The 11,165-nt window shown below is 34.0% G+C and overlaps 1 long non-coding RNA gene across 2 annotated transcripts; it reads left to right on the top strand.

The window, feature by feature from the left end:
* Positions 1-3,787: 3,787 nt before the first annotated feature.
* Positions 3,788-7,999, top strand: LOC127164265 (uncharacterized). 2 transcript variants are annotated; one of them, XR_007827609.1, is made up of 4 exons: positions 3,788-3,958; positions 4,041-4,558; positions 4,650-4,733; positions 6,843-7,999. It is a non-coding gene; the product is annotated as an uncharacterized LOC127164265 (long non-coding RNA). The 2 variants fall into 2 exon arrangements; XR_007827608.1 differs by having other exon boundaries at positions 3,803-4,558; positions 6,843-7,997.
* The last annotated feature ends 3,166 nt before the right edge of the window (positions 8,000-11,165 follow it).

Raw genomic sequence — 11,165 nt, forward strand, 5'->3', positions numbered from 1 at the left:
TAAAGGATGTGGAGGAGCATACAATGTGGCTTAGAGTCTGGATGTAAGATTTAAAGTTATACATTTAAATAGTAAAAAATGCAGTTGAGTTGGCTTAAAATACTAAAGCAACCGGCTGCAAAGCTTTTTTGAGGTTACTGAACTTCAAGCAAAAAATTACTGGCACAACTTAGTTCTTGAAGTTCAGTAAACTCAAAAAAAGCTTTGCAGCTGGTTACCTTAATATTTTAAGTTGAGTCAACTTAACAATTTAAGTTAATCTGCTGCAAAGCATTTTTGAGTTTACTGAACTTCAAGAACTAAGTTGTGCCAACTCTGACTGGTAGTTCACTCAACTTCACTGAAGTTCACTGAACTTTTATATATGAGTTGGCACAACTTCCCTCCTTTAAAGTTGAGTAAACTCAAAATTGCTGTGCAGCAAATTAACTTAATTTTTTAAGTTAACTCAACTTTTTATTTTTTACAGTGTACATGTTCAATAGATAAAACTGATATATATATAAAAATTTTCTTGTGTTTTTCATACAAACATGACTTACCTCAATAGGGGTGTATTCACTGGGATTTTTCAGAGAACACGGGTTTTTTTGACACTGAGCACAATGTGTAACCTAAAATATATTGCAAAAATCAGTTTTGATCATTCACTACAAAAATGTATAGTATGAACATATGAGGAAAGATGACATAATTAAACTTACCCAGTGTTTTATGTTCACAGACATTCCAGGCCAATAAAAGCGTTTGCTAATGGCATCCAGTGTTTTCTGGATGCCACAGTGAGCACCTATTGGTCTACTGTGGAACTGCTCAAAAATTTCTTGAGCGCATTCTTTGGTGCTGACTACTTTGGCCAAAGTGCCGTCTTTTCTAACATAATACAAGATGTCATCTAAAAAGTATAAAGTTGTAAAGTTTTAAACCATTACATAACAAGTGAAGCTACCAAATCCAGGTGTACATTTGAAATACTCACTTTCAATGGCAAAGCTTTTAGCTCTTCTGAGAAATATGAATTTTTCACGTCTGGTAAGACCATTGGGTAGCTTTCCAAACCTTTTCAATTCAGCCAGCACTTTAAATTCTGCCTCATCCATCTTGTGGCCACACTGCACTGATGAATCTAATAAAGGGACCTTATATACTATTACCAATTAAGTTCAATTGTTTTAGATAAAACATTAAATTACTTGATTGTGTAACACAGTAGTCTATTTATCTAATCATTTACTCCAATTGGCCCATATGTGATTTGATTAGACTCAACTATGGTAACCATGGTAAAAAAATTAAAAAAAAGGGAAAAAAAGTATTGACATAATAATAAAAAAAATGTTGCTTGCTGGCTTTCTAGAAAAATAAACTTTTTTTTGTTTTGTTTTTTGGTCTTCACTTTTTTATACAAATATGAAGGCCATTTATCTTATGATCATGTTACATACTTTTTTAAATGAAAATTGTATAAGTTGTACTTTTTTCCATCCAGTTCAGCAAATTGTCAAAAAGGTTTACATAATGTTACATACATATTGGCTGGCTTTCTTGAACAATGGATCTTCTTTTGAATCTATGTCTGTTATCTACATAATTAGCCTGAACTATTATATGGCACAAAATAATTAGAAAAGTATGTAGATGCCTGCTATGCCTATTATGTTGTCTCCTCCATGTACACATTTGTGATATATATATATACATATATATATATATATATATATATATATTTTTTTTTTTTTTAAGTTATGTAAGCTTGTACTGTAGAATAGGACTAAAACATTGTGAAATGAAAGCATGGATTCTAATTTCACCATTAATGAATTCATGAAAAAGAGAAACATTAATAGAACCATTAATTTAATATTAAAGTCTGGTTGAAGTTATGTATGCTACCAACTAAGCCAAAAATAAGAAACGACAGAAATATCACAGCAAAAACTTTATTTTGCCACCAAATATGCATTTTATACGTTATCAACAGTTTTACAGACTCTCAAAGTAAAACATCAGCACAAAACAAAAATGACTTAAATATACCACAGCGTTTTTTACGATGGCGTTTTAGTGCCACTTAAAAAAAAAAATCTAAGATTATGAGATTAATATGTCGAGAATAAAGTCGAAATATTACGAGAATAAAGACGAAATATTACGATAATAATGTCAAAATATTACAAGAGTCAAGTCAATATATTATTTAATTTAATAAAAATGTGGGGTATAAAAGTTTGGACGCCACAGACATTTTTGAGGCGCAGGTGGAGGTATTTTCACAAAGATTTTTTAAAAAGAATTCTCAAAAATTTTGAAAGATGATACTTTATATTAGAAACAACGAATGCAATCGAAGACATTAAATATTATTTCCCAGCATACTGTCCCCGTGAGTATGACACAAGGTATTATTTCTACTAATAATTCCACATACACTGCAAAAAATGTTTTTCTTACTTAGAATTTGTGTCTTGTTTATTTGCTTACCCCAATGGCAGATTATTTTGCTTTTTCTAAGCAAAAACTCACTTAATTTCAACTTGTTCTTTCTAAAAACAAGACAATTATTTTTACTAGAATATTTCTTGGCCCTTCCTCATCCCAGTAAAATGATGCAGCGGCTCGGAGTCGGAGGCATCAATCCGGGCCTTTGCATGCGCAAAATAGGCTATACTCTCAATATATTATAAGTTTAATTTCTACGATTTAAATTCTCGAAACATTTCGACTTTATTCTGGTAATATTCCGGCTTTATTATCGTAATATTTAGACTTTATTCTCGTAATATTTCGACTTTAATCTCGTAGTATTTTGACTTCATTCTCGTAATATTTAGACTTTATTCTCGTAGTATTTCGACTTCATTCTCGTAGAATTTTGTCCTTATTCTAGAAATATTACGACCTTAATCTCGTAATCTTAGATTTTTTTACGTGGCACTAAAACGCTGTCGTATAAATGCATGTTGGCTCATTAGTTAGAAAGAACATATCCTTAAATTAAATCATAATAAATTAAATTAAATCAAACATACAGCACACAATCTACAAATGAAATCAACAATCTAAAGGAATAAAAACAAAAGGAATAAAAAAACTTAAATTAGTTTGAAGCTGAAATTAAATTAATTTACGTTAACAAAAACAATTTATATGGTCCAAGGAGCTCTAAAAAATTTAGTGGCGCTTTAACATGAAACAGGAAACTCATGAATATTCATGTTAGCTCCGCCCAGTGTCACAGAAAATCTCAGACACCGAATATTTCAGAACACCGGTCAGTGTACAAACGGATGGAAAAGAACGCTACATCTTCAGACGGGTTCTTTTAAAATAACTCTTTTTAACTTGACACGGCGATTTTGAAAGCAACTATGAGTGCTAAACTGTGGTCAAGCCGTAGCATTATTTGTTAGAAATACCTGGTTGCGACGAAAATAGTATGCGTGCTTAGTATGATAATTACGGTAATGTGCAGGCAGTAAGAAACAACAGGCATTCTGAGATTGTCAACAAGTCTTTAGCAGACCCATCACCCCTACCTCCTCAAGCAGAGTGTATATAACATTGAAACTTATTTAAATGTAAGTTAACGATCTTAGTTTTAAAATACCAGATGTTTCCATTTACATCACATAAGAAAAAAACACTCTATACATTTGGTTTTGTTTTTTCAGTGTTCACTGATTTTTAATTAATGGATAACACTTTTTTATTATTTTAGAATACCAGTTGATGACCAGTGGAAATGTAAGTTCAGATGCTTTAGTTTATGTTTGTTACAAGTGCTATGTTTGTGACATAACAGACATTCTTTACATTTGTGTTTACTTTGCAGAGAGGATCTACTTAGATAAATGTAAGATGAATGCAGTAAATGAGACTTAAAAGCATTTATTTCATTTTCTTCCACAGATCGATCATCTTGCTTGATAAAACCTCAATATATCATCAGGAGCAACCGGTATTAATTTTGTGCTCCTTGATATGTTTTTTTCCCTCCAAAAATGGACAGTCTCTGACTTAAATTGTATCAATCACCAAAGGCCACATTTTCAGCTAAAAATCTTCTTTGCTGTTCTGCTGAAGAAAAATACTCATGTACATCTTGGGTGGTGTAAGGGTGAGTAAATTAATAGCTAATTTTTATTTTTGAGTGAACTTTTTCTTTAACTGAGCCAGATGATGTGTCAGATTTTATTCAGTTTGCATACTCGTTTGACAAGTAACAATAAATGTCAGTGTCCTTTCAAAGACTGTAAATTTAATACAAATGTGTATTTAATACCCTTGATGACTTTTCACTGAAAGATTTATTTTCCTCATCAAAACCTGTTTTTTTTCCTTTTCCAAAATTTTCAAAACCCTATTCCTTTTCAAAAAGTGTGTTTATGGATTGTGTCCTTCAAAATGTTAATAGCCACTCAATGTTTGTTCTTAGATCTTTGCAGGATTCAGTCGCATATCTCGGATCTGAGTTCTGCGCAGCACTGGACACAGACTCTGCACTTTTGACATTTTCTAGAAAAAAGGATTTTAAATTTCACATCAAGTTAATTAAAAGGTATCTCTTTATCATGTTGGCTGTAGTTGTCATCTTTAAATCATGATTTGCTTATGATTGTTATCCTCAGCCTGTCTCTATTTTTTCATAGTCATCTGATGTTTCCACTGCAGTACTTCAGGGCCTTTCAGTCATCCTGGAGAATGACCCAGAGGAATTTTACAGGATGTGTTTCGTAAGTATTACTGGATTTTCTGCTCTCATCATTTTGTTTTATTCAATATGAATATAGTTCAGGTTATGAAAAATTGCCAAAGGTTCTGTGTATTATTTTTTTTTTTTTTTAGTTTTGCAGTAGATGCTATATTTGTCTTTTGTGAAACAGTTTATTACTGAAATTGGTGTAAATGCTTTAACTTCGCGAAATTGTGTTGAGTGATCACAAACATCATTACAGACTTTACACACTTTGAAATAAACTTCTTGAAATAAAGAGCCTAGTTCACACAAAAATGGAAATTAGCCCATGATTTACTCACTCTCAAGGCATCCTAGGTGTATATTAGGGCTGCACGATAAATCACATGTGATTGTCATGCGCATCTCGACAGTAAAGATGGTTCTGTGATTAGAAGTAAATCTCCATCACATGCATTCAGATGGAGCGGAATTTAATACACAGAGCCTTAGTTCACTGACAAGCTACGCAATATCGCGTTCATAATCGAATGCGATTCATCTGCGAGTATGAACATGATATTGTGTAGCTCGTCAGCGAACTAAGGCTCTGTGTATTAAATTTCGCTCTATCTGAATGCACGTGATGGAGATTTACTACTAATCACATAACCGTCTTTACTGACAAGATGTGCATGACAATCGCATGCAATTTATCGTACAGCCCTATTGTATGACTTTCTTCTTTCAGACCAATACAATCAGAGTTATATTAAAAAATATCCTGGCTCTTCCAAGCTTTATAATGTCAGTGGGTGGCTGTTTCTGTTCAACAGTTTAATGAAGTGCAGTAAAATGCGTCCATCCATAATAAAACATGCCTCACACAGCTCCGAGAGGTGAATACAGGCCTTCTGTAGCGAATATATGATTTTGTACGAAAAATGTCCATATTTAAAACCATACACTTTTCTCTCACTTCCGCTAACTGTCATAGGCAGAAGCCATCCCGGGCAGCTGATGTAGGATGTGCGTGTGCGTATGCGCCGGTGATTAGTGACAAACATGGAAGCACAGGACAGAGCGAAATGAAACACCAGTAACGAATTAGAAGTACAAAACAAAGATCCATAAAGAAGAATGTCGGAGGATTTCAATATAAACCAAGAGCAAACTGGTTTTCTTTTGCTAAAGTAAGGAAACTTTGCTTCCTTTGCTCCTGTAAACAAACTTTTCTTTGCTAGTCGAAACTTACATTTCGACTAGCATATTTACACCAGCGCATGCACACAAACGTCCTACAACATCCACCTGGAAAGGCTTGCACGTATGACAGTTAGTGGAAGTGAGAGAAAAGTGTTTATAACGTTTTAAATGTGTATATTTTTCTTAAAAAAATGCATCGATCCACTACAGAAGGCCTTTATTCATGTGTGAGGCACATTTTATTATGGATGGATGCGCTTTCTTGCACTCCTTTTGAACTGTTGAACAGAAACACCCGCCCATTGCCATGGAAAGCGTGGAAGAGCCAGGACATTTTTTTAATGTTACTCTGATTGGATTGGTCTGAAAGAATGAAGTCATACACACCTAGGATGCCTTGAGGGCGAGTAAATCATGGGCTAATTTTAATTTTTGGGTGAACAAACCCTTTAAGATAAAATCATGTAAATGATGGGTGTGATCCATCACTCCATAACAAGAGAGAAAATGCTCTTAGCATTCTTAGCATGTTGTAAAAAAAAAAAAAAAAAAAAAAAAAAAAAGTTCTGTAAATCTATAATGTTGAAAACAATGTACAAAAAATGTAGTCCATGGAACTTGTGTGTAATATTCCAAGACTTCCAAGACAAGGCATGCAGTAATAGTTGACACAAATGATAATTTACACTTTTGCTCTGATTGAAATCATGTATTGTGAAATGTCACTATCACACTATAAATCTCGTCATCTTTCTTTGGTGATCATAATTTAAAGCTTAATTACATTTCCTTGTGCTTGATGTTTGCACAGATCATTGTACACTCACTCTGGTCATCAATATGAATCAATTTGCTTATAAATGAAAAGCATTAAAAGTTCCTTGTCAATGTATGCTTTTAGAACATTTCCAGTATTGAAATGGAGAAATTTACACTGTACCTATTTTATTTCTCTACTTAGGATGTGGATGCAGACTTCAGTCAAGCAGTTGTAGACCTGCTCACAGTTCTACCAGAGGACATGCCCTCATTGTGGATGCAATAAAGGCAATCATGGAGGGAAGAATTGTCATGGATGGGTTTGAAAGGCCTGTATTTTATTTTTGCTGTTCTGTTTGCATGCCATTCTGAAAATGCTCTATTGTTTAACAGTGTTCCAGTGGGTCCAGATAATGTTATGACAACAAAGTGTTGTTTAGTCAAGAAGTCTGTAAAGAGTATTATAAGAACACAGATGTTTTAAAAGCTAATTTTTATTATTGTGATATTCTTAAAGTTTTTTACAAAAATAAACTGTTGAGAATTTCAAACTTGTGTTAAGTTCATTTCATGCTGGTTGAACGAATAAAAATACGTTCAGTTTACTTAAAGAAAATGTGGAAACCGATTGCACAAAATGTTTTAAGTTCCCATAGCTTAAAATGGCAGATTAAATCCATGTTGAGAATAACAGCATTTAAGATGTTTGCACAACACAAAATAACACTATTAGTTAATAGAATTAATAAAGTAATCTTACTATTAAATCTTAAGTAAGATTAGTAAATGTCCTGGAGTATGTTAACTAGAAATGACATTAATCTAACTTGATATTTATTAGATAATTTACTCTGTAAGAGTTTGCTTTCTTTACTTTAAACTGATTATTAAATTAACTTTAGTTTTACCTTTAAGTTTGCTTTAACAAAATAAGGCAATCTGTTTCCAAACTTTTTTTAAGTAAGCTGAACTTATTAGGATTTACAGTGTACGGGACAGGAAGTTCAGCTACTAGTTTGTGATGTCACAAGTACAGCCAAGTAAACACTATTGCATGGCCAAAAATTGAATTTCACTCACACTGTTTTAATGACCCTGACAACGAGTGCATTCAGCATTGGGGAAAAAAATTGCATATTTTTACTCAAAAATAATATATTTATGGTGTGTTTCTTGTATATTTTGAAGACACCCTTAATTAATTTGTAATATACTTGTAATACAAACAAAGTACACTTTAATATCACTAATCAAGCATGTAATTAGCTTAAACAGCATATACTTACTTAAAGTATACTAAGTATACTTGAAGTTGTTCCAATTTAGCACATAAAAGTACACTAAATACACTTACAGTTATGAAAATATACTTAGCACAAAATTAGTTGTTCCAAAATAGCACACTTCAAGTTAACTAATCAGTAACACACTTGAAGTATACTGACAATTAGTCTGGCTGCAAGTATACTTAGCATATTTTTTTTTTCACTAGGGATATCAGTAGAAAAATAACGTTCCAACATCCAAACAATGCTGATCAATAAACTGTTAAAAAGCAAGACTTTAGTGACGTTGAAATTTTAACGTTGATTGGATTTGCAAAATCTAAACTAAAATCAATATTGATTCAATGTTGGCAAATTCACCTATGTTGACAAACGTGACGTTGGAATGACGTTGCTATTTCAACTGTTTTGAATCAGTATATTATAACGAAAACAGTACATTAAAAAAAAAAGAATTAGATTTTTACGATTAAAAATTTCTTAAACTTGGTGAACCCCTTTAAACTTTTGTCCAGGGATCCAGTAGGTGTTCAAACACCCAACCGATTTCATCAGAGATTGCGGAGAGTCACGTCCAGATGTCAGTTAACGTTATTCTTTTTAGGTGGATTTGGCTTAAAAGCACGCGTGATTAAACTTAAGTATGCAGCGATGTGCAGATCCGCTGAATCAATCTGCTGTTAAAAATTAACCATCCATTCATCATATCATCATGCAAAACTAAGAATTAAAATAATTGTAAATGACGATCGGGTGCGGGTCGGGTGCGGTTATCTAAATCAGAGAAAAATACAGGTGCGGGTGGGTGGCGGACGGATAATTCATTTAAAGCTGCGGATTCGGGTGACGTTTGAGCTCATCCGCGCATCTCTAGTTCCAAACAAAGCCGGAGCAGAGCTGTTGTGCGTCTCAGAGCAACACTACAGTGTTTTTTTTTTTTTTTTCTGAATGAATTTTTGAACAAATCCAGTGAGACAGTTATTCAATGATTCATTTATAAAGACAGTCAACTTGCTTTGATCCTGATTCATCCATCAGGGCTCCACCACTCCATCCATCAGGACTCTGAGGTGGGCGTACAGAGCATGTGTCAGGTGTGAACTCACGTGAGCACACACAGAAAAAAAATGGTGCTTCAGCGGTTCTTCAGCAGTTCTTTGGTGTGATTGTGGTGCTATATAGCACCGTTAGTGTATAAAGAACCGGTCAAGCCCCTGTCTGGTTCTTCAGTGGTTCTTCAGTGGTTCTTTGGGGTCGTTAAGGTGCTATATAGCACCACTGCCATACAAAGAACCTGTTAAGCCTCTGAATAAGGATCTCTAACTCTCTCTTAAACTCTTCAGTTGGGGAAAGGATTAAAAACAACATTAACATACAGTCTATTTCCTGAAGATCTTTTTGCCCCTAAGGCCCCCATAAGGAAATATTTCCCACATAAGACCTTTTGACCTTAGAAAAGCATAAAAGTGATTCAAGACATTTTGCCATTGTAGTAAATATATTTACTACTATTGTAGTAATACAAGCCCCTATGATTGTTTCTATTGAGCATCATTTTTGTTGAAGTAATAAAATGCTATGGTACATCTGATGGTTCTACACAGAACCATTTGACAAAGGTGCCATATAGTAAAACAGGTGCTATATAGCACTAAAAGTGGTTCCCCTATGATTACGAGCCAAAGAACCACTTTTAGTGCTATATAGCACCATTTGTTTGCACGGAGGCAGATGTGATGGTGGCGCACCGCGGCCAGTAAAAATTACACCACGTAAGGCGAAAGTAATACTGTACATACGACACAAAGCGATGGATATACGCAGTGTACTAGATTCGATAAACAACAAACTGGATATACTTGGAATAATTCATGAGTTCATTAAAGAACTGCGTTCTAGCCTGGACTTTGCGTATCAACAAATCGATGATCTCCGTAGAGACAATAAAGAACTTCAGACCTCGGTGCAGTCACTCTCCTCACAAATTGAAATAATGAAAAAAGAAAGCATTAAAATGAAGAAAAACTATTCTGGATATTCAATCAAGGAGCATGAGAGATAATCTAATATTCTCGGGTATTCCTGAAAATGACTCTGATAATCCAGAATCTACAATTAAACACTTCATGCGCAATGAACTGAAATTACCTGCGGATACGGTAACCAATATCACCTTCCATCGTGCGCATCGTCTTGGCAAACGTCTAAAAGAAAGACCGCGTCCTATAATTGCAAAGTTTGTACACTTCAAGCAAAAGGAACTGGTAAAGAGCAAAGGAAGAGAATTAAAAGGCACCGTTTTCGGGATAAGCGACCAATTCCCTTGCGAAATAATGGAACGCCGGAAAATACTGTATCCTGTTCTCAAGCAGCATAGACAAGCCGGGAGCCGTGCTTCGCTTGTAGTCGATAAACTATACATAAATGTACAATTATACAGAGATTCTAAAATCACCCCTTGGCTCATCTAAGTGTGGAGTCAAGCAGGGGAAAAAACAAACAAACAAAACAAACAAACAAACAAACAAACAAACAAACAAAAAAAACCTGTATATATAAATAAATAAATGCCTTCGTGTAATACCCTACTTATCCCTTAAAGCAAACCCCCTCCCTCCCCAACACTATTTGTCTGGTGAACACTTTTTGTTTTTTGTTTTTTCCTTTATTGATATGTTCCAAAGACCTGTGTTTATTGTTTTACTACCCTTTTATATCATGTACATAGTTATCACTATTTGTAATCGACAGACACTGTTTTTCTTTCTATCAAGTACTGTAACACCAGCTGTATGGCTCTATACCCATCAAAATAATTTCATGGAATATAAGAGGAATCAGTTCTCCGACAAAAAGAACAAAGATTTTAAATCACCTGCACACATTAATCACAGACATTTGCTTCTTACAAGAAACACATTTAACAGAGGCAGAATCTCAGAAACTAGCAACTAAATGGATTGGTCTAACATTTCATTCTACTTTTTTCTCCAAGAAAAGAGGAGTATCCATTTTAATTAGACGAAATACTCCATTTTCTCATAAGTCAACACTAACAGATACTGAAGGTCCTTATATCACTGTCAGTGGAACTATAGAAAAAGATAATATCACTTTAGTAAATATATGTGGACCAAATTTGGACACGCCTTCATTTTTTCAGTCATTATTTTCTGTGATACTTACTTTCCCCAACTCAAATATTATCATAGGTGGAGATTTTAACACAGTTTTGGACC

Source organism: Labeo rohita, chromosome 4 (assembly GCF_022985175.1).
Source record: "Labeo rohita strain BAU-BD-2019 chromosome 4, IGBB_LRoh.1.0, whole genome shotgun sequence".
Taxonomy (NCBI): domain Eukaryota; kingdom Metazoa; phylum Chordata; class Actinopteri; order Cypriniformes; family Cyprinidae; genus Labeo; species Labeo rohita.